The 25,276-nt window shown below is 33.8% G+C and overlaps 1 long non-coding RNA gene across 3 annotated transcripts in view; it reads left to right on the top strand.

Annotated features, from left to right (window-relative positions):
• LOC141375626 (uncharacterized) overlaps positions 1-25,276 on the top strand; it is a 460,251-nt gene that overhangs the window by 179,625 nt on the left and 255,350 nt on the right. The window lies entirely within an intron of this gene.

Genomic DNA, 25,276 nt, shown 5'->3' with positions numbered 1-25,276 from the left:
ATCTTTTATTTTTGGAGTGGGATTAAAATCGATGACGTAGTGCTCATCTGCTAGTGGAGTGATGGCGTGTTGGGTTTTCATTATTATTAATAGTGGAGTTTTCTTATGCTATGAGAAGACCCTGCTTTTTATTTATTTATGAAAGCACCTGCTTTCCGAAGGCAAGGCAGACATGCCAAGCTGTGACCCTATCGCTGGGCGAGACCACGTCTGTGCATGGCACTCAGTATTCGGCTGTTTATGAAGGCTCGCTTGGGTTTGTTACCATGATCCACAGGGTTTGTTGCATGTCTTTCCCAGTGATGCTGTCAGAGCCGATACAGCAAAGCTGTTAATTTGCAGAAAGCATTTTTTCTAAAATAGCAGTACGAGAATCGGAAAATTATCAGTTGTCTTTTATCAGTTGAGTTTGTTACCATTCAAACACATCACCTATCTGTGCTGCTGTGTTCACTTGGTTAAAATCCTCCTCCTCTATAGTGGTTATATAAAAATGATTATCTTTATAATAAAATAACAAATTGTTGTTATGCGTATAAGAAATTACGAATAATATATGAAGCAGGGCATTAAATTACTTACTGCTTAATTTTTTTGCATTTTAACTTTGTAAACTCTAAAATCCTGGCTCTCCTTATGGTTTGTTTCTCATTTTGTGAGCCAACGGACAGTTGTTCGCTCAACCTCTTTCTCTCCTGCTCTGCTGGCCATGTCCACTCTCTGGGCATGTCCTCCCTCTGCTCGTAGTGCTCCACGACCATCATGAAACATTTTTTAAAAGGTTTCATGGCCCTTTATACTAAACACTGGGCTCTAACATGCACATATTTGTTATGAAGTATAAATGTACAATCTGAGGAAAACCCGCTTTTATTACAAAGTTCAAACACTTTGTGCAAAGGTGTAAAAGACACTTGGGGCATTTTCATTCCTGTAGGTTGTTTGATTATTTCTGAGGCCAGGATTAAAAACTGCTTCTTCTTTGGTTTGGTTGATTTGTTTTCACAGAGCAGTATTTCCCATGGGACCAAAATGTTTCCCATGCAAGTAATCTCTCATTGGTCAGATCGCACATAAGTTTCAGGATGGATATAGGCAAAAGCTCTGCAGGCTTATTGAAGCTTTGTAGATGCATTACTTCATCATTTTAGAGCAAAAATCAAGGCTTCATTTGTATTTTATTATGTTTTTGACAGCTCTTCTGATGTATGTTCCGTCAACCAAATTTAACTGTGCCAATTCGCTTCTTATTTGCTTCGGGATAACCCACAATTAATTTTGAGAGGCATTAGCAAAACAAACACTGCTATTTATCTTTCAGTATATACATAATAACTCCTCATGTATTGTGGTAGCCTGGGTTACTTGCCACTTGGAATGGAGTTCTTTCTAACCATTAGTGAATCACTCCAGGGTTTGTTATCGATTGTTTTGGCATGAAATCATTTGCTATGTTCACATATACCCAATATGATATACCGGAGAAACACAGCAGGTTACAATTGAGACTGCTTTGTAAGAACATCAATTATGTATCAATAATAAGACTAAGTTTAATATATGCACACCTTACCTGTTTGAAAGAGAGTCCTGATGCAGTTTGAAGAGGCTTTAGTTGATCATAAAGAGCCAGTTTGAGTCAGAGGATCTTTGATGAATGGATAGATTAAGCTGGAGTCTGGCACAAGCTTTGCGTGTGTTGAAAACATTTAGCTCAGGATCCTCTATCATTTCTGAATTCTAAAACCCTGGATTTGTGTGATCTGTGATATTTAAAGTGTGAGGATGCCACACACCAAGGAGGCTAGTGAGTTATAAAACACTGTGTAATTTCCAACTGCAGGTTTGAAGGTGTTTTCCATTTGCACTGTGATAAGGTGTTCTTGGAAAAGTTTCTAAACATTTATAATTACTAGTATAGTAGGTAACAGTATAAGACGAACACAATGCTTTAAAACTTTTAGTACATAGATCCTCAATGATATGCAGTAGATTTGATTTTGTTTACCCATAGTAAGCTAAATTATACTGAAATGTTAATTAATAGATAAGTTAAACACAATAAATAGAAAAAAGTGATGACATGGTTTCTACATGTCTCAGATGGTAAACAAACAGGAGTAAACATGTTTTATTTATCTATTTCATAGTGAAGTAAGTATTGTAAGCCGGTTAAACATTCTTTGTCTGTTTTTTTTTTTTTTTTTTGGTGAACAAAAACAGTCTGAACTGTTTTCTGAACTTTGAATGTTTTGTTTTGGAACATATTCTGTTTATTAGTTTAACTTTAAATAGATAAAGTTTTATATCCAATACTGCATGACTGAATAAATCCAAATTCTTGGCCTTTTTAATGGGGTAGTTCACCTAAAAATGTAAATGTAGTTACTGTTTTCTCACCCTCAAGTGGTTCCAAACCTTTATGAGTTAGAATGTTAAAAACCTGTAACCATTGACTTTAATATAAAAAGTTAATGGACTTTTTATATTCAAATGAAGAAAGAAACTCAAACAGAAGGTAAACGGTGCAAGAATTGTTCATTTTGGGTGAAGTATCCCTTGCTTTAATCGTTTTGTGTGGTACGATTGATTCTGTTAAACTGCTGAAGTTAAATTCCTTCACAAAGAAAACCGAAAAACCTGCCTCATCAACTCTAAAAACAAGTGACTAAAGGCACACAGGCAGAAGTACATCAGTGGCTCTTCACAGTTTTCCTTTCCTTCTGATCTGCTTGAAGTGAACTTGTCTAGGGGGTTTGGACTGATTCCCAGCTTCAGTTTAGGCAGGATCTGGGGAAAGAGCAATGTCACGTTACTATGTTATATCCAAGCAAGGCCATGAGGGGAAAGGTCCATTGACACCAACCCTCAAACTCCTGCAGTGTTGGCAGTCCGTCAGCAGAAAATCACCCAGTGTCCTTCACATTGCAACAACAAAGGCAAAAAAATAAGAGATGTGGCCTACATTAGCGAAGACCCCATAAGTAACTTGGCACATCCAAGACACGCTTCATATTGCATATCGTCATTTTTCCTGTGTCATTGAACTCCATTAGGAAGAGAAATCTGGACTCATATATCACAGCAGGTGTTCTGACTGATAGGACCGTAGCAGGAAATGTGCCCACTTTAGAGCTATGCCATTTACATGAAAGATTTGTGTGTGTGTGTGTGTGTGTGTGTTTTTATATGTGCATTATCTGGAATGTGCATGAGTCAGCAATATATGCAGAATGAAGAAAGCTTCTTAGTGTGATTTATAAATAGGTGCCAACCTAAATGCAAATTGCCAAAAAATAACTATGTTTTTTTTAAGGAACACAAAATCATAGACCTTTTAAACCTTACAACACAAGCATATTCATAAAAAACAAGCTTGGGTTTGGGCAGCAGGTATGTACTGTTTGTTTATTACATAATTGTATTATGTATATGCATATATTGTATTAGGGCATAGTCAAACTTTTTCACATATTTTAACCGCTAACAAATGGCGTATTTCAACACTTATGAAAATCCTTAAGACTTTGTCATTTTAATGAAACATCCAACAACTTAATATGCCATGAATATGAACATAATTTTTTAACACCGTGAGCCATATCATGCAATAATGCACAAAAAACCCATATAAAAACCCAAAGAGCTTTTTTTCAGTTTGCATTTGCATAATAGTGTTATTTATTATATGCATATTTGCATTTGTTTGAATCAAGCCAAGTTTAGATTTGTCCACCTGTCAGGTTTTGGGGATGTATACATCACCATATGGGGCATAAGAATAAGACGTGTGTTTGGATTTAACTCAGTGTTTTGATCATACTTCGTTATTGTTGTTCATTTATCTGTATTCTGGAAATTAGAACTGAATTTAGAAAAAGTTTTAAAACAATCCAATCAGACCTTTGCGCTTAACAAATTAAATTAAATGTGTAGGCTAATGGATGTTTTCAGTGGAGTGCGGACTGTTCCTTATCCATGAAAGTAAAGGAGTAAAGTAAAGAGTTAAATTAAATAGAAAGTAAAGAGGCCGAATGGAGGAGGGTCATTCTTTGTCATCATGCTGCAGATGGTCTGTTTTCTCACTAGCGAGACATATTTGACATGTAAATTGCAAATGCACCATGGCGCGACACAACTGACTCTAAAAGGGAAAGGGAGACGAGACTCTAGTTTAATGCATGTTATGCTCAAAACACATTCCTTACTCATTAAGAGAATAAGCACAACCCTGTTAGACCCTGCACTGCAGCGCAAAGCATATTTTTCTGTCCTTAAAATAGCAAAAGTGGATTTGGATATGCCCTTAATGCTTTTGCACCTTGCGATTTAGACTTTGCCTTTAGATTGTTAAAATAGAGCCCTAAATGTTTAAAGATGTAACTTAAAACGCTAAATGCCATAGTTTTACTTTTTCAACCACAAATGTGTTTTAAAACTTTTAATGTTGTCTGTATGTTAAATAACATTTTTATTTATATAAGGCAGACGAGAGATACAGTGGGAAGTCTCGTCTCATCCTATACTGTATGTCTCCAGAAAAAAATGCTGTATAGAGTTGAATGCCTCATAAAATTAGCTCTATGTTGCTATAAACCACCAGAACTCGTTTAATAGCTCTACAGCTCTATATCCGCTGGCCAATTGTGGGTAATGTGAATGAGTAGAAAGCATCTTTTTATCCAAAACAAAAACTTCTTAGTCTTAACCTCTAAAAAAAAAAAAAACCAGGGCAAATGCTGAAATGCAGATGGAAGATAAACAAGTAATAAAAAGCTAAGCAGAAGGAAAAGAACAGAGTGTACCTATACTGTAATTTTACATCAGATTGACTCTTCAAGGACTTTTTATACTGTAAAAACTTGCCTCTTTTAAAACTAACTTTAAAATAACAATCATGCTAAAAAAACAAAGGTCACATAACAGCAAATAAATTAGTTTCAAAATGTGCCATCAATGTGCAAATCAACTTCATGAAGTGCATCACACAAAAAAATAGTACAGCTTAGTGTCGTCGCTTGATTTTCTTTTCTCATATTCTCCTGACAGAGGCTTGGTGTACTGTAACGGATTACCAACCCAGTGATGCTAAGCAGTGCGCTAGCAAAACAGCTGACTCACTGAAATGTACAGAAGCATGTGATATACCCATTACACTGTATATTTGCACATCTAAAGCCTCAATCCTCAGGCGACAAGGTTTTTTTTTCCTTTTTTTTTTTTTTTTTTTTTTTGGTGCTTGGAGGTGCCACAATGCTGGTTAAAATGAAAGGAGTTACACAAACTGACAAATGACCTCAACATATATACAATATATCTAGTAAGCCTATAAGTAAACATGCACACATAGTGATTCTCTAGAGAATTGAGTAAAAACGGAGCATCTAAAAAACTCTGCTGACAAAATGAAAACAAAAAATAGTAAGTTAATTCATAGATCAGCTGTTTGACGAGAAGAGTTGAGACAGCTAATAGCCCCTTTTACACAGTTATACCAGTTAATATTCAGAAAATTTCCGGAGCGACTTTACTAGTAAATAAAAAAAAAGTGCTGTTCATACAGGCAAGGATGTTCTGGATTTTTCTAAAGGACCATTCAAACATCAATTCCAAAATACAGGTTAAATCTGACATCATTAACCAGAAGTGACCTCTAAACAGCTGCACTTGTATTTGTAAACATAACAGGGGTCAGGATTTTGTTGATGATTTCACTTTTATTTAAAGCTTTAGCATTCATGCAGCTGCTTTGTCTCATAGACATCCAAAGGCAGAAGCGCCAACCGCACTACATTAAAAATTCTGTAGATGGACAAGGTATTGTGAACAACTTCGATGTAAACTTGTGGAAGAACACTTTCGCATGTCGAGATGTACATTTGTTTATGTGCTAGCACTTACTGGAGCACTCCTTCACGTGCACGAGGGTCATTCAGCTGAGTGCATGACTCACAGCAGTTTATCATATGCATTTTATTGATAATTTTTTTCCACAGTCAGCCTTAATAATGAACATAGAAACGATATCTGACTAACGTCTAGCAGCTAAATGTATCTGGAAAAGAATACAAAGACTTTTATTTTCATAAACAGTGCAGATGTGAATGATTTGATTGGCTGGAGTGGACGTCTAATGTCAGCATGTTCAATACATGAACGCTTTTTTCAGCAATTTTTCTTCTGTGTTCACACAGAGCAGCATTCCTGCAAATTACCAGTAATGTTACAACTATTCTTTCCGGAAAATCTCTGGAACTAATTTACTGCTATTTTCAAAAAGGGCCTGTTAACACATGATTTATTTCCGGAAAATTGCCAGTAATTTTTCCAGAAAAGTCTGTATGTGTGAAAGGGGCTAATGAAAACTAAATAAAACACACTGTATCATCTTTAACTTGCTTATTCGCCAAAAAAATCCAATTCAATGATTCTTCTCTGTGTTCCTCAATAAGTGCCGTAATCCATTTAGTAAGCCAAAGTGCAATACAAATGCAAATTTAAAAAACGATCAACTTTTAGGCTAAAATAATCAACTGGGGAGGATAAATCATCATAAAATGAAGGTAAGACCTCATTAGCAAAGCAGATGTTTTCTCAGTCTCCATTGTCTTGTTGCCAGATGAATCCACACTGAATAATTAAGCCAGTGGAACAAAGAGCCTTTATTGTGGAATATATGATGTGTTTTGTCAGCCAGTTTAGATGGCAAGAGAAAAACTGTCGCATCAACAAAATTAAAAACTGCAGGAAAAATAAAAACCAGAAAGCCATGTTTTAGATAATGTACTGCACTATGCATTGTCTTCACCAGATTTGCATTTTGTTATATAATATTTACATTTAATCATTGGCAGAAACTTTTATCTGCTGTAAAACCCAACAGTCAACTTAGTCAAACTAAATGAGTGTAGTTAACTCAAAATTGACTAAAAGTTAATACGACTCTTTTGAAAAGAGTTTTAAACTCAGTGTTGAAGATAATGATTGTGCTCAAATTGCTTCATTTACTCAAATGGATAAAGTTCACAGTACTCATTAGGATTAGTTATTGAACTTAAATGGTTTGTTGCAATCGGTTTCCTCAAACGGTTTGAGTTACCTTAACTTTTTGGGTTTTACAGTAATTAATCTTTATTGTTTACTGTATTCAGAGTAGTGTCTTGTTTACAAAAGAATACATTCTAGTTTAATTAATTTGGTAATTTAGTCATGTGCCTATGATGTCGTTTATACATTTCACCCCCCTAAATGGTCTAAACCAGGGGTCACCAATCTCGGTTCTGGAGGGATGGTGTCCCTGCAGCGTTTAGCTCCAAAATCTGCAAGACACCGGCCCTCCAGAAACAAGTTTGGTGACCCCTTGCCTAAACATATGTTTAGTATGTTAAAGTATGTTTAGTAGCCATTTTAATCAAAACAATTAATAAAAAAAAGCCTTGTCTGAAAATGCCGTTCATAGCATGTTTGTATGTAAATATTGATTACATTGGTTTAAAAAAAAAAAAAATATATATATATATATATATATATATATATATATATATATATATATATATATATATATATATATATATATATATATATATTAGCACAGGTGAAATACTGTAATGAAAGTGTGCTATTTTTTTGTTTTGTTTGGTTTTTCTCCTTGTCTCCTTGGTTGATGTCCTATGTTTTGAATTGATAAGCGTTATCTAAATAGTTCACTCAAAAAATGAGCATGTAATCAACATTTACTCACCAAACCTTAATAAGTTCATTTCTTTTTATACAACTCCAGACCTTGTTTCTGAATGCAAAATATGATATTTTGAAGAATGTTGGCAACCAATATCTATAGATTTTTATAGAAAGAAAAAAAAATCATGGAAGTCAGTGGAACTAGTTTTCAACATTCTTTCAAATATCACAAGGAAACTCAGAGAGGTTTGGAGCAAAACTTAAAAAAAAAAACACAGTTAGCTGACTTTACTGAAAGAAGTTGAGTAAACCAATTGCTTTTAAAGTGATTAGGTGACTTTTTTTTTTTTTTGAAAGTGAGTAAACCCTTTGCTTTTAAAGTGGTTAGTTGACTTTACTTAAAACATGAGTAAACCCATTGCCTTAATGGGTGCACTCACACCATGTGAAGTTTTACTAAATTATTTCCAGAAGAGTATGTAATATGATTGATTGCGGCTGGTCTCCCCTCTACAATCATTAATATGTCAATCAGAATAAAGCTGCCGTCACACTAGAGTTTGTGTGTGCGAAATTCTGTTGTTTGGCGCTGCGAAAAGGTGCAGGATTAAACAAGATTATTAGACATAAAAAAAAAAGCGAGTGATTGCTCCATGTTTTAAATTTCGGTCCAGAGAGGTCATGTTTTGATCCTCGATTGGTCTGATGCAGTCAATGCGATTTCGCAGGTCAGAGTTCACAAAGCTTGAACTTTCCACCACAGCGAACTGCAAAACTTAACGCATGACCCTGCGTTTGTCTAACGCATTTGGGTGCGTATGAATGAAAGTCTATGGGTAGAAAAATCAAGTGTGACCGCAGCTTAATCCAAACTCACTATAAATAGCCTGTCTAGCATTACTCCCTTATCTTAGTTTCTAAAGAATCCCCCCATCCACTCTATCTTCCCCCTTTCCTCCTTTACCAGCGGGAGCTCTCGAGAAATACCTGATCTTGTACCCCCTTTCATGCTTTTCGACCATGGTGGGAGCCCAGGGCTCAATTATTTCCAAGCTCAGGGTTCTCTCTCAGAACAGCATGCCAGACTTGTTAATATTATCAAGCAATATCTAAGTGTGAACTCTTGAAGCTATTCGAACCGTGCCCAGGTGCGTTTCCTGGTTCCTTTGACAAGTGTGAGTGCTCCGAATCGGGCCCAGGCACAGTTTAGTTGGCCGGCCTTGGCCCGGTTGTAAGAGGTGTGCCAAAGCACAGTTTGACATTGATGTGGTACTCTTGTAGTGTGTGTGCAAAGTGCACATGAGCATGAAACTGAAGACGTGATGTCATTTTTAAGGGACCGTTTAATATGGATTTTTTAAATCATTCTTACATTTCAATGAACGCGAACTGTCATAGTTTAATAAAGACGCAAACCCCTCACCTCACGTTAGCTGCACCTTAAGCAAATCTGCTAATACATGCAGCACAATAATTTTTGTGATAATTTATGAGCATCAAAAGTTGTGGATCTGTTCTGCTAAATGTTTGACTGCGTGTCACTGCATCCCAAACGATAAAACTAAAGCAATCTCCACAGTTCTGAGCGAGAACGCTTTTCTTCCTGTTAAACTGAACAGTTGCAACATTTACGACATAAGCGTACTCCAGTTTAGAAGGCAAAATGCAGTGTGAGTGCAGGCCATCGGGGGAGAGAGAGGGGAGGAAAATCACACTTTGGCAAATGATTTCAAGGCAAATCATTGAACTATGTGGATAATTATCAAAATTAGGTCAACTTAACACACCAACAGATTTACATACTTTATTTTAAAGTAAAGTAACTAGTTGCTTTTTTTACAGTGCACTTGAGTGCAAACAGTAAATGTTCATTTTATTGTGAACTATCCCTTTAAGAACCTCACAGTTTCAAGAATCAATTCTTATTCTACATCAATTTCCAAGCACAAAGCAAAATATGTTTAAATGTCTGTTAAGTTTCTTTCTGCCAGAGCGTCATGTGTCTAAGGTTAGCATTCTTGCTTTGAAGAGTCATGGAGTCATCAGATTATTTTACCATAGCATACATTAGCATATATATTCCAGTGCACTTTACAGATCAGTCTCCCTGTATGAGCTCTTTCATTTCTTTTGCAGTCAGCAGAAACTCAGAGCTGTGCAAAAGAGAAGCTTCAAACAGGAAGTGACACGTCTTCTTCTTACATGAAGTAACTAAATCTATTAGTAATCGATGACACTATCACTCTGGTCTGTTCTAATAATTGTTACTGGCTGAATTACAACCTGACACTCCATTTGTAAGAGTCAGAATGTAACCAGAACAATACAGTCCCCTGAATCCAATTCTTTTCTGATCGTATGTATTGTATATTAATTGATACGTCAAAAGGGGAAACAGCTAAGTTTTATTATCACTTAGTAGTTTGGAAGAATTTAAAGCAGAGTTAATGTACTTTTCTCTAGTTAATTAAATCGAACAACACTATCCAAGTTTTTTTTACAGATGTTATTAACCTTTTGCTCAATAAAGCAAGTTTCAAAAATATTTAAAAAACAGAGACAAATGATCTATGCTCCAACATAACCCCCCACCCCACTGCACCATTTCTATATAATATATTATGCACATTTTTAATCTGTTTTACATCATGTCATAAAATATACATATACAGTCAGGTCAATATTGGGTCATCGACACAATTCATGGAATTGAAATGAAATGAAAATGACGTGCTTTAACTACAGATTATCAGCTTTAATTTGAGAGTTTTTACATCCAAATCAGGTGAACGGTGTAGGAATTACAACAATTTGCATACGTGCCTCCCACTTGTTATGGGACCAAAAGTAACAAAACAGAATAATAATCATAGATCAAACTTTTGCTTTTTCAATTTTGCTTGCAAATCCTGTGCAGTCAATTCCAGCCTAGAGTCAAAAATGTTAGAATTGTGTCGATGTCCCAATATTTATGGATCTTACTATATTATACACACATAAGCGAATACAAGTAGATAAAAGTTCCCCTAAATATTCACTCATGTAGTGTACAAATAGATACACAATGAATCACAAGAAGCTTAGAAAATATAAAGAAATAAAATATATAAAATAAAATAAAATGGGGGGAATAAAAAAAAAGTGAGGAACAAATAAACAACTGTCAAACTGCAAATATTAAGTTTTTATCCATTTGCTTTATATATGTCAACACTGGCTGCCAAATAAGGTCAATTTTTGACTGCTACTTTTGGTGGAGTACCAAATCTTCTCCAAAGTAAGATGGTACGTAAAATTTGGAGGAAATGTGTCCTTCTGTTAAATCAGTATAAGACGTCTAGCAATTAATGTTGAAAAAGAAATCATATTTTTGGTATTATTGTCAAAACTGGGATCTGAAATTTAATCAAATATTTCTACAACAGGGCAAGACGCAAGGGTCAACTGATACATGCAAAATATTTGAAAAGAAATTGAATAATAATTGCCAGAACTTGCTAAGTTTAGAACATGACCAAAATGTGTATGTGATTTAGCTATCTCTACCTTAGATTTGTAGTAGATGAAAATTTTGCTAATCTTGCTTTTGTCCAATAGAGGCGATGGACCACTTTAAACTGAATAATTGTATGTCGCAGACAAATTGAAGTTGAGCGAATCTTATTTATAATGTAATCCAGTTTTTTTTTAAGCAAAATATTTTTTTAAAAAAATTTTAAAACACTGTAAAAATATTTTATGGCGAAAAGTCAAGATAACAAATATTTTTATGTTGCATTAACTTAATAAGCTAACCAGGTTTCAACCAATTTATAGTCATACAAAGTTTAACTTAATATTTTAGTCAGTTTGATTGATGTGAGTTAAGATGACTAGAAAAGTTTATTTGACTCAACTTAAAAATTTAAGGAGGCATGAATATTTTTAAAGTGTACAGTATATACAATTTTAGAACACAAATCCCACCCTAAAGGAGCACAACATCAAGGACGTTCTCTTTTTATGTTCCCTGTTGGCAAATAAATTGCTGAGTAGCAAGCAGCCGAGTCTTTAAGCCATGGTGGAAGATGCAACACTTCGTCAACACTTGATCCTCTAAAAATAGCAGGTTCTATTTTTACTTCATCACTTTGTTCTTCACCTGTCCTGTTTGTTTGTTTAAACAACAACAACAACAACAAAAATATCATTGCATATACATGTTTTTCAGGATCTGTATGTGCATTTGAATTTGAAGTGCTTCTATTGCCCTCATTTGTAACGTAAGTCATCTTGGATAAATGAATCTGTAAAATTAATTAATTTAATATGTAAATAATTGCACACTTTCAATTTTGGCAATGTATTTTTCTCATATGTATTTTATTGATTTTAAATGTCATGGACCTGCTGTTTAATATATTAAACTATACTCACAGAACGGTATTAATCATAGTTTATTAATTCTAGAATAATTACTAATAATATATTTTCACATTTGTTAATGCTAATATGTTTATATCAGGTAATTGGATTATTTGCTGTGAATCTGATTTTATTTTAATGCTGACCCATTTTATAAAATGTAATAAAATTAATATAATAGTAAAATAAAAAAAAACTGAATTATGAGATGTATACTTCTGACCTTATTTCTTGCAACTTCATGTTTATAGGCTTGTATGAACTTTAGATCTTACGTAATTTCACATTTCTGACTTTATTTCATACAATTCAGTTTTTTAACTCTGACTTTTTTTCTTTCACATTTTTTAAGTTAACTTGCAGTTGCAAACTTAAATAAAATCTCACAATTACAAGAAGAGAAAATCAGAATTGTGAAACAAAATTCAAAAGAACCATCCAAAGATGTCAGTTATTCAAAAAAACTCCTAATTTCATATTTAACTAACCATTCCTGTATTAAATATGATTATATTTGTAATCATAATTACTTTTTTCTTGTCTGCGATAAACAGAAAACCTCCATTAGTAAACATACACTTGCTGTATTGTCCTTCAGTGATTTGCATGAATAATTGAACCAGAATGACATGTACATACTCATTTCTCTGTTTACATTTCTCAAACAGTTCAGCCAGCCCAAAACAACCATTAGACAGATGGTGAATGAGCTTTAAGATGATGTATGAATGTGTAATGTAAGTGTTTGTGTGCACACATGTATGCTCATTTGCACAGACCTGATTTTTACATTGTAATTATCTTGAAGAAATGTGAACATAAGAGGTGAATGTTGGGAGAGCTAGAATGATAGACTCTGAGCAAACATGGGAGGAAAACGAGAAAGCAGGAACATTCATTTCTGTAACTGGCAGGCAGAAGGGCAGGTTTGTTTATTATTAGTGTGGAGTATGATGACAACATGTCATAGCATGTGTTATGTGGATTTTTTGCTGAGGATGGTAGTTGGGAGAACAACACACAGGAGCTTTTGTATGTCAAAACACTGAAGAGTGTAGAGCTAGACTTACCTGAACAGCACTGGAATCAACTAAATAGGGCTTTTGGTTGTAATCTAAATGGTATTTTAAGAAACCACTATGGATGTGTGTAGTAGAAAACTTTACATAATCTTATTTTAAAGAGTCACTTCATGCTTTTTTTGACATTTGAAATATCTTAAATATCCGAAATGAAGCAGACACTCTTTAAATGTCAAAACAGTGCTTTTTTAAAAGTAATATTTATTTTTGTGAGCTGACATTGGGCTCTTTTAATCCAAATGTAGGTCAAATAGGTACACATTCAAAAATTGTATTAAAAATAATTTAAAAATTACCTCAAGGCTTCGTCCACATCTGAATATATAACAAAATCAACCTTTCGACTGAGGTTTTCTCAAATAGAAGCACAGACTGTTTATTTGTTTATGTTTATCTTTGTATTTTTGTAATTTGTAATTTTTTTGATCTTCAAACTAGATATACCGGCCACTTTATTAGGTACACAGGGGTGATAGCGTTCCGGCACCACGCCGGATTTCCACTGCGGTCAAGCCAGCCGCGGTTCGGAAAAACACAGTCAAACCAGCCGCGCTTTATATTTTGGTGCGCGCGTATTATTATCATTACGGTAATGTCAGCAGCCACACAGAGAGCGCTCCACAGAGCACCCATTTCGCCCAGAACAGAGTGATGACAACGAAATATAAGTTTATCCCCCTTTCCTCCCACGTATGCTTTATTAAACAATTTATTAGCTTTTTTGACTGTTGTTATTTAAAGAAATTGGTTTCTGGGCTTACCTTTAATTTCCTCAAGTTTATCTTTTTGCTTCAAATGATTTTATAGCAGATCAAACGGACAGAATAAATATACGATTTCTAAATACACAGAATGCGTTTCTACTTCTCCTAGCCAACTACAGTACATTGCAAATAAGGTTAAATGCAATTTTATACAACGTGGCTAAACTCAGAAAGTGAAAACAATCATAAAGTAGTCCAACAAAACATTGTTTGAATTACAAATATATGTTTATTTCATTTAAAGGAGATTTAAAAGGTTATGTTTCTTTCAGTATATGGGATATGGGGCATTATTACACTTTAGATGACTGTAAAGACCTTATTATTTGTTATAAGTAGAATATAACAACAATAAGATCTGATGCAGGAAGTCAAATACTAAGCATACATCATATGAAGCCTGTTTTACTGCAGCATTTTGGAGAAATGTACCATTAACACACTTTAAAGTGCTATAAAGAAATAAGTAAAAAAAAAACAAAGTTTGGTTCTGATACAGGATGTACATGCATACCTCATGTGAAAGACCTCATTTAAGTTAACAGAAGAAAACTATGGACAGGACATCCAATATTATATGCATACCTCATAATAACTTACTGCAGCATTTTGGAGAAATTTGCTATTATTGAGCTATAAAGTCTTTAAAGTGTTATAAATACATTGTTTGACATAAGTTAAATAAAAGACTGATCAGGTCTGATACTAGATGTCTCATGCTATATGCATATATACAACATATGAATCCTTTTTACTGCAGCAATTTGGAAAAAAAATGCTCATTTAAAAGATGTAGAAAAAAAAACAATAGTCAGGTCTTATACAGGACATCCCATACTAAACCTCATATAAAGACTTGTTACTGCAGCGTTTTGGAGAAATTGGGCATTAACATTACTCAAAGTGTTATGAAGACCCAATTTTCAATAAATAGACAAAAAACAATGATCAGTTCCTGTACAGAACATCACATACAATATGCATACTACATATAAACACTTCTTACTCCAGCAATCTGGAGAAGTGGGACATTAACAAAATATAAAGTGTTATAAAGACCCAATTTCGATTAAGAAGAAAGAAACAATGGTCAGTTCTTATTCAGGACATCCCATACTATATGTGTACTTCACATGAAATCTTTTTTACTGCAGCGTTTTGGAGAAACTGGGTATTAACCTATTATAAAGTGATATAAAAACCCCATTTCTAATAAGTAGAAAAAAACAATGGAAAGTACTTATACAGGACATACCATACTATTTATGTACTTCACATGAAGCGTTTTTACTGCAGCGTTTTAAAGAAACGGGGTATTAACATAATATAAAATACTATAAAGACCACATTTTAAATTGGTAGAAAAAATCTATGGTCAGTTCTTATACAGGACATCCCATACTATATGTGTACTTCACATGAAACCTTTTTACTGCAGTGTTTTGGAGAAATTGTATATAATATATTTCAAAGTGTTCAAAAGACCCCAATTCAAATAAGTAGAAAAAAACAATGGTCAGTTCCTATACAGGACATCCATACTATATCTGTACTTCACATAAAACTTTTTTACTGCAGCATTTTGGAGAAATGGGGTATTAAAATAATATAAAGTGCTATAAAGACCTCATTTCAAATAAGTAGAAAAAAACAATGGTCAGTTCTAGTACAGGACATCCCATACTATGAGTGTACATTACATGAAACCTTCTTACTGCACTGTTTTGGAGAAATGAGGTATTAACACAACAAAGTGATATAAAAACCCCATTTCAAATAAGTAGAAAAAAAACAATGGTCGGTTCTTATACAGGACATCCCATACTATATATGTACTTCACATGAAACCTTTTTACTGCAGCATTTTAGAGAAACGGGGTGTTAACATAGAAAAAAAGTACTATAAAGTCCCCCTTTCAAATAAGTAGAGAAAAACAATGGTCAGATCTTATACACGACACCCTTATCTCTGTGTGTACTTCACATGAAAGTTTTTTGCTGCAGCATTTTAAAGACACGGGGGAATTAACATAGTATAAAGTAATATAAGGACCCCGTTTTAAATAAGTAGAAAAAAACAATAGTCAGTTCTTATACAGGACATACCATACTATATGTGTACTTCACATTAAACCTTCTTACTGCACTGTTTTGGAGAAATTGTATATTAATATGATTTAAAGTGTTATAAAGACCCCATTTTTAATAAGTAGAAAAAGACAATGGTCAGTTCTTACATAAGAAATCCCATACTATGTACTTGACATGAAACTTTCTTACTGCACTGTTTTGGAGAAATGGGGTATTAACATAATATAAAGTACTATAAAGACCCCATTTCCAAAAAGTAGAAAGAAACAATGGTCAGTTCTTATTCAGGACATCCCATACTATATGTGTACTTCACATAAAAACTTTTTACTGCACTGTTTTGGAGAAACGGGGTAATAACCTAATATAAAGTGCTATAAAGACCGCATTTCAAATAAGTAGAAAAAACAATAGTCAGTTCTTATACAGGACATACCATACTATATGTGTACTTTACATAAAACCTTTTTACTGCAGCATTATGGAGAAAGGGGGTATTCACATAATATAAAGTGCTATAAAGACCCCATTTCAAATAAGTAGAAAAAGACAATGGTCAGTTCTTATACAGGACATCCCATACTATATGTGTACTTCACATGAAACCTTTTTACTGCAGCGTTTTGGAGAAAGGGGGTATTAACATAATATAAAGTGCTATAAAGACCCTATTTCAAATAAGTAGAAAAAAACAATGGTCAGTTCTTATACAGGACATACCATACTATATGTGTACTTCACATGAAACCTTTTTATTGCAGCGTTTTGGAGAAAGGGGGTATTAACATAATATAAAGTGCTATAAAGACCGCATTTCAAATAAGTAGAAAAAAACAATGGTCAGTTCTTATACAGGACATACCATACTATATGTGTACTTCACATGAAACCTTTTTACTGCAGCATTTTGGAGAAACGGGGTATTAAGCCAATATAAAGTGCTATAAAGACCCTATTTCAATTAAGTAGAAAAAAACAATGGTCAGTTCTTATACAGGACATACCATACTATATGTGTACTTCACATGAAACCTTTTTACTGCAGCATTTTGGAGAAAGGGGGTATTAACGTAAAATAAAGTGCTATAAAGACCCCATTTCAAATAAGTAGAAAAAAACAATGATCAGTTCTTATACAAGACATCCCATACTATATGTGCACTTCACATGAAACATTTTTACTGCAGCATTTTGGAGAAAGGGGGTATTAACATAATATAAAGTACTATAAAGACCCCATTTCCAATAAGTAGAAAGAAACAATGGTCAGTTCTTATTCAGGACATCCCATACTTTATGTGTACTTCACATAAAAACTTTTTACTGCACTGTTTTGGAGAATTGGGGTAATAACCTAATATAAAGTGCTATAAAGACCGCATTTCAAATAAGTAGAAAAAAAGAATAGTCAGTTCTTATACAGGACATACCATACTATATGTGTACTTCACATGAAACCTTTTTACTGCAGCATTTTGGAGAAAGGGGGTATTAACATAATATAAAGTGCTATAAAGACCCAATTTCAAATAAGTAGAAAAAGACAATGGTCAGTTCTTATACATGACATACCATACTATATATGTACTTCACATGAAACCTTTTTACTGCAGCATTTTGGAGAAACGAGGTATTAAGCCAATATAAAGTGCTATAAAGACCCTATTTCAAATAAGTAGAAAAAAAACAATGGTCAGTTCTTATACAGGACATCCCATACTATATATGTACTTCACATGAAACCTTTTTACTGCAGCATTTTAAAGAGAAGGGGTATTAACATAATATAAAATACTATAAAGACCGCATTTTAAATAAGTGGAAAAAAACAATGGTCAGTTCTTACACAGGACATCCCATACTATGTGTGGACTTCACATGAAACCTTATTACAGCAGTGTTTTGGAGAAATTGTTTAATATTATATTTCAAAGTGTTATAAAGACCCCAATTTAAATAAGTCGAAAAAAACAATGTTCAGTTATTATACAAGACATCCCATACTATATCTGTACTTCACATGAAACCTATTTACTGCAGCATTTTGGAGAAAGGGGGTATTAACATAATATAAAGTGCTATAAAGACCCCAATTCAAATAAGTAGAAAAAGACAATGGTCAGTTCTTATACAGGACATTGCATACTATATCTGTACTTCACATGAAACCTATTTACTGCAGCGTTTTGGAGAAAGGGGGTATTAACATAATATAAAGTGCTTTAAAGACCCCATTTCAAATAAGTAGAAAAAGACAATGGTCAGTTCTTATACAGGACATCCCATACTATATCTGTACTACACATGAAACCTTTTTACTGCAGCATTTTGGAGAAACGGGGTATTAAGCCAATATAAAGTGCTACAAAGACCCTATTTCAAATAAGTAGAAAAACACAAAGGTCAGTTCTTAAACAGGACGTCCCATACTATATGTGTACTTCACATGAAACCTTTTTATTGCAGCGTTTTAGAGAAACAGCGTATTAACATCTTATAAAGTGCTATAAAGAGCCCATTTCTGAAAAGTAAAAAAAAAACAATGGTCAGTTCTTATACAGGACATCCCATACTATATGTGAATTTTACATTAAATCTTTTTTACTGCAGCATTTTGTAGTATTAGGTTACTAATGTAATTCAAAATGTTATAAAGACCCCATATCAAATAAGTAGAAAAAAATAATGGTCAGTTCTTATACAGGACGTCCCATACTACAGTATATCTGTACTTCACATGAAACCTTTTTACTGCAGCATTTTGGAGAAAGGGGGTATTAACATAATATAAAGTGCTATAAAGACCCCATTTCAAATAAGTAGAAAAAGACAATGGTCAGTTCTTATACATGACATCCCATACTACATATGTACTTCACATGAAACCTTTTTACTGCAGCATTTTGAAGAAACGGGGTATTAAGCTAATATCAAGTGCTATAAAGACCCCATTTCAAATAAGTAGAAAAAAACAATGGTCAGTTCTTATACAGGACATCCCATACTATATGTGCTCTTCACATGAAACCTTTCTACTGCAGCATTTTAAAGAAACTGGGTATTAACATATTTTATAGTGCTATAAAGAGCCCATTTCCAATAAGTAGAAAAAAACAATGGTCAGTTCTTAAACAGGACGTCCCATACTATGTGCACTTGACATGAAACCTTTTTACTGCAGCGTTTTGGAGAAATTGGGTATTAAAATATTATATAGTGCTATAAAGACCGCATTTCAAATAATTAGAAAAAAAAACAGTGGTCAGTTCTTATTCAGGACATCCCATACTATGTTTGTACTTGACCTGAAACCTTTTTACTCCAGTGTTTTGGAAAAATTAGGTAATAACATATTATAAAGTGTTATAAAGACCCCAATTCAAATAAGTTGAAAAAAAAAAACAATGTCAGTTCTTATACATGACATCCCATACTATATCTGTACTTCACATGGAACCTTTTTAATTAACAATTGGGTATTATTATAATTCAAAATGTTATAAAGACCCCACTTCCAAAAAGTATAAAAAAAACAATGATTAGTTATTGTACAGGACTTTCCATACTAAATGTGTACTTCACATAAAAACCTTATTACAGCAGGGTTTTGAGAAATGAGGTTTAACATAATTTAAAGTGTTTCAAAGACCCAATTTCTTGTAAGTAGAAGAAAACAATGGTCAGCTCTTATGCAGGACATCCTATATTATAAGCGTACTTCACATGAACACTTGTTACTTCAGTTTTTTGGAGAATTGGGACATTATTACTTTTCAGATGGATATAAACACCCAATTTCTAATAAGTACATAAAATCATCCGTTCTTGTACATATGAAGACTTCTTACTGCAGCAAGTTCTATAATGACCCAATTTCTACTATGTAGAAGAAAACATTGATCAGTCGTACAGGACATGCAATGCTATATGCATATCTCAGAGGAAGACTTGTTACTGCATCGTTTTGGAGAATTGGAACATTGTTACCTTTTAGATTGCTACAAACACCTCATTTCTAATAAGTAGAAAAAAGAACAGTCATTTCTTTTACAGGACATCACATACTATATGCATACCTCATAGGAAGACTTGTTACTGCAGTGATCTGGATTAATGGGGCGTTATTACTCTTCAGATGACTTTAACGTGTCCATTTCGAATGAGTAGAATAAAATAATGGTCAGTTTTGATACAGGACGAATGTGTCAAGGACAGACAGCACATCACAGTTTTCCACAACTCCAAATGTGTCAGGGATACACAAAATTGCAGTTCCCTTCCTGCTGAGGAACTGTATTTATTGACCTCCATAGTAATTGTTTTTTTTTTCTAAAATGGAAGTCAATGGTTACCAGTTTTCAAGTTCATTCTAAATATCTTTTGTGTTCAACCAAAAGAAGGAACTAATAAATGTTTGTAACCATTTGATTGCCAGTGCATAGTGCGTTCATTTTCACTTTTGGGTAAACTATCTCTATGAAATTAACCAAACATATTTGGTTTGTCTTTAGCCCCTTTCACACATACAGACCTTTCCGGAAAATTGCCGGCAATTTTCCGGAAAGGTTGTATGTGTGAACAGGTCCTTTTTGAAAATACCGGTAAATTCGTTCTGGCTATTTTCCGGAAAGAGAAGTTGTAACATTACCGGCAATTTGCCGGAATGCATGCTCTGTGTGAATGCAGAAGGAAGATTACCGTAATAAGCGCGTGCACGTCTAGAACGTGCTGACGTGAGACGTCTGCTTTAGCCAATCACAACAGTCAGACGCATTTACGTCCGCGCGTTTTGTGAGAATAAAAACCTTTGAATATTTTTCCAGACACATTTAGCTGCTAGAAGTTAGTCAGATCACGTTTATATGTTCTTCTTTATGCCAACTGTGTAAATAATCATAGATGAGATGCTTATGATAAGCCGTTGTTTGTTTACCTTTAGGCTTTGCGTGTGCCTTTGAAACAGCCTGTGAGCGCCTGCACACGCACATATTATGAACATCTCGACATGCGAAAGTGATCCTGCGAAAGTTGTTCACAATATTGATCATCCACAGAGTTTGTAATTTAGTCAAATGTTTACAAATACAAGCGCAGCCATTTAAAGCTCATTTGTGGTGAATGATGTCAGAATTTACCGGTATTTTGGAATGGATGTGTGAATGCTCTTTTCCGGAAAATTTCCGTAATGTCCTCGCCTGTGTGAACAGCGCTTTTTTGAATATACCGGTAAAGTCGTTCCGGAAATTTTCCAGATATTTACCGGTATCACTGTGTGAAAGGGGCTTTTGTCTTTGTACCCTACATTTGGAGCAGCACCACTCATCATCCCCAATAATATCATTTTGTTGTAATGGTACAATAATAGCTTGAGACAGTTGGGATGATGCCATCAACCTAACTGACCACTGAATTGTCCATTGAAGAACTGACCGTTTTTTTCTACTTATTTGAAATGGGGTCTTTATAGCACTTTATTTTACGTTAATACCCCCTTTCTCCAAAATGCTGCAGTAAAAAGGTTTCATGTGAAGTACACATATAGTATGGTATGTCCTGTATAAGAACTGACCAATGTTTTTTTTCTACTTATTTGAAATAGGGTCTTTATAGCACTTTATATTGGCTTAATACCCCGTTTCTCCAAAATGCTGCAGTAAAAAGGTTTCATGTGAAGTACACATATAGTAGGGTATGTCATGTATAAGATCTGACCATTGTCTTTTTCTACTTATTTGAAATGGGGTCTTTATAGCACTTTATATTATGTTAATACCCCCTTTCTCCAAAATGCTGCAGTAAAAAGGTTTCATGTGAAGTACACATATAGTATGGCATGTCCTGTATAAGAACTGACCATTGTTTTTTTCTACTTATTTGAAATGGGGTCTTTATAGCACTTTATATTATGTTAATACCCCCTTTCTCCAAAACGCTGCAGTAAAAATGTTTCATGTGAAGTGCACATATAGTATGGGATGTCCTGTATAAGAACTGACCATTGTTTTTTTCTACTTATTTGAAATGGGGTCTTTATAGCACTTTATTTTACGTTAATACCCCCTTTCTCCAAAATGCTGCAGTAAAAAGGTTTCATGTGAAGTACACATATAGTATGGTATGTCCTGTATAAGAACTGACCATTGTTTTTTTTCTACTTATTTGAAATAGGGTCTTTATAGCACTTTATATTGGCTTAATACCCCGTTTCTCCAAAATGCTGCAGTAAAAAGGTTTCATCTGAAGTACATATATAGTAGGGTATGTCATGTATAAGATCTGACCATTGTCTTTTTCTACTTATTTGAAATGGGGTCTTTATAGCACTTTATATTATGTTAATACCCCCTTTCTCCAAAATGCTGCAGTAAAAAGGTTTCATGTGAAGTACACATATAGTATGGCATGTCCTGTATAAGAACTGACCATTGTTTTTTTCTACTTATTTGAAATGCGGTCTTTATAGCACTTTATATTATGTTAATACCCCCTTTCTCCAAAACGCTGCAGTAAAAATGTTTCATGTGAAGTGCACATATAGTATGGGATGTCCTGTATAAGAACTGACCATTGTTTTTTTTCTACTTATTTGAAATGGGGTCTTTATAGCACTTTATTTTACGTTAATACCCCCTTTCTCTAAAATGCTGCAGTAAAAAGGTTTCATGTAAAGTACACATATAGTATGGTATGTCCTGTATAAGAACTGACCATTGTTTTTTTCTACTTATTTGAAATAGGGTCTTTATAGCACTTTATATTGGCCTAATACCCCGTTTCTCCAAAATGCTGCAGTAAAAAGGTTTCATGTGAAGTACATATATAGTAGGGTATGTCATGTATAAGAACTGACCATTGTCTTTTTCTACTTATTTGAAATGGGGTCTTTATAGCACTTTATATTATGTTAATACCCCCTTTCTCCAAAATGCTGCAGTAAAAAGGTTTCATGTGAAGTACACATATAGTATGGTATGTCCTGGATAAGAACTGACCATTGTTTTTTTCTACTTATTTGAAATGCGGTCTTTATAGCACTTTATATTATGTTAATACCCCCTTTCTCCAAAACGCTGCAGTCAAAAGGTTTCATGTGAAGTACACATATAGTATGATATGTCCTGTATAAGAACTGACCATTGTCTTTTTCTACTTATTTGAAATGGGGTCTTTATAGCACTTTATATTATGTTAATACCCCCTTTCTCCAAAATGCTGCCGTAAAAAGGTTTCATGTGAAGTACACATATAGTATGGTATGTCCTGTATAAGAACTGACTATTCTTTTTTTCTACTTATTTGAAATGCGGTCTTTATAGCACTTTATATTAGGTTATTACCCCAATTCTCCAAAACAGTGCAGTAAAAAGTTTTTATGTGAAGTACACATAAAGTATGGGATGTCCTGAATAAGAACTGACCATTGTTTCTTTCTATTTATTGGAAATGGGGTCTTTATAGTACTTTATATTATGTTAATACCCCATTTCTCCAAAACAGTGCAGTAAGAAAGTTTCATGTCAAGTACATAGTATGGGATGTCCTGTATAAGAACTGATAATTGTTTTTTTCTACTTATTTGAAATGGGGTCTTTATAGCACTTTATTTTACGTTAATACCCCCTTTCTCCAAAATGCTGCAGTAAAAAGGTTTCATGTGAAGTACACATATAGTATGGTATGTCCTGTATAAGAACTGACCATTGTTTTTTTCTACTTAATTGAAATAGGGTCTTTATAGCACTTTATATTGGCTTAATACCCCGTTTCTCCAAAATGCTGCAGTAAAAAGGTTTCATGTGAAGTACATATATAGTAGGGTATGTCATGTATAAGAACTGACCATTGTCTTTTTCTACTTATTTGAAATGGGGTCTTTATAGCACTTTATATTATGTTAATACCCCCTTTCTCCAAAATGCTGCAGTAAAAAGGTTTCATGTGAAGTACACATATAGTATGGTATGTCCTGTATAAGAACTGACCATTGTTTTTTTCTACTTATTTGAAATGCGGTCATTATAGCACTTTATATTATGTTAATACCCCCTTTCTCCAAAATGCTGCAGTAAAAAGGTTTCATGTGAAGTACACATATAGTATGGTATGTCCTGTATAAGAACTGACCATTGTTTTTTTCTACTTATTTGAAATGCGGTCTTTATAGCACTTTATATTATGTTAATACCCCCTTTCTCCAAAACGCTGCAGTAAAAATGTTTCATGTGAAGTGCACATATAGTATGGGATGTCCTGTATAAGAACTGACCATTGTTTTTTTCTACTTATTTGAAATGGGGTCTTTATAGCACTTTATTTTACGTTAATACCCCCTTTCTCCAAAATGCTGCAGTAAAAAGGTTTCATGTGAAGTACACATATAGTATGGTATGTCCTGTATAAGAACTGACTATTGTTTTTTTCTACTTATTTGAAATGCGGTCTTTATAGCACTTTATATTAGGTTATTACCCCGTTTCTCCAAAACAGTGCAGTAAAAAGTTTTTATGTGAAGTACACATATAGTATGGGATGTCCTGAATAAGAACTGACCATTGTTTCTTTCTACTTTTTGGAAATGGGGTCTTTATAGTACTTTATATTATGTTAATACCTTATTTCTCCAAAACAGTGCAGTAAGAAAGTTTCATGTCAAGTACATAGTATGGGATTTCCTATGTAAGAACTGACCATTGTCTTTTTCTACTTATTAAAAATGGGGTCTTTATAACACTTTAAATCATATTAATATACAATTTCTCCAAAACAGTGCAGTAAGAAGGTTTAATGTGAAGTACACATATAGTATGGTATGTCCTGTATAAGAACTGACTATTGTTTTTTTTCTACTTATTTAAATTGGGGTCTTTATAACACTTTGAAATATAATATTATACAATTTCTCCAAAACACTGCAGTAATAAGGTTTCATGTGAAGTCCACACATAGTATGGGATGTCCTGTGTAAGAACTGACCATTGTTTTTTTCTACTTATTTAAAATGCGGTCTTTATAGTATCTTATATTATGTTAATACCCCGTCTCTTTAAAATGCTGCAGTAAAAAGGTTTCATTTGAAGTACATATATAGTATGGGATGTCCTGTATAAGATCTGACCATTGTTTTTTTCTACTTATTTGAAATGCGGTCTTTATAGTATTTTATATTATGTTATTACCCCGTCTCTTTAAAATGCTGCAGTAAAAAGGTTTCATGTGAAGTACATATATAGTATGGGATGTCCTGTGTAAGAACTG

This window comes from Danio rerio, chromosome 8 (genome assembly GCF_052040795.2).
Source record: "Danio rerio strain M-AB ecotype USA chromosome 8, GRCz13ab, whole genome shotgun sequence".
Classification (NCBI taxonomy): domain Eukaryota; kingdom Metazoa; phylum Chordata; class Actinopteri; order Cypriniformes; family Danionidae; genus Danio; species Danio rerio.
Note: the sequence above shows the minus strand (reverse complement) of the source record. Positions and strands in the feature narration are given on the sequence as shown.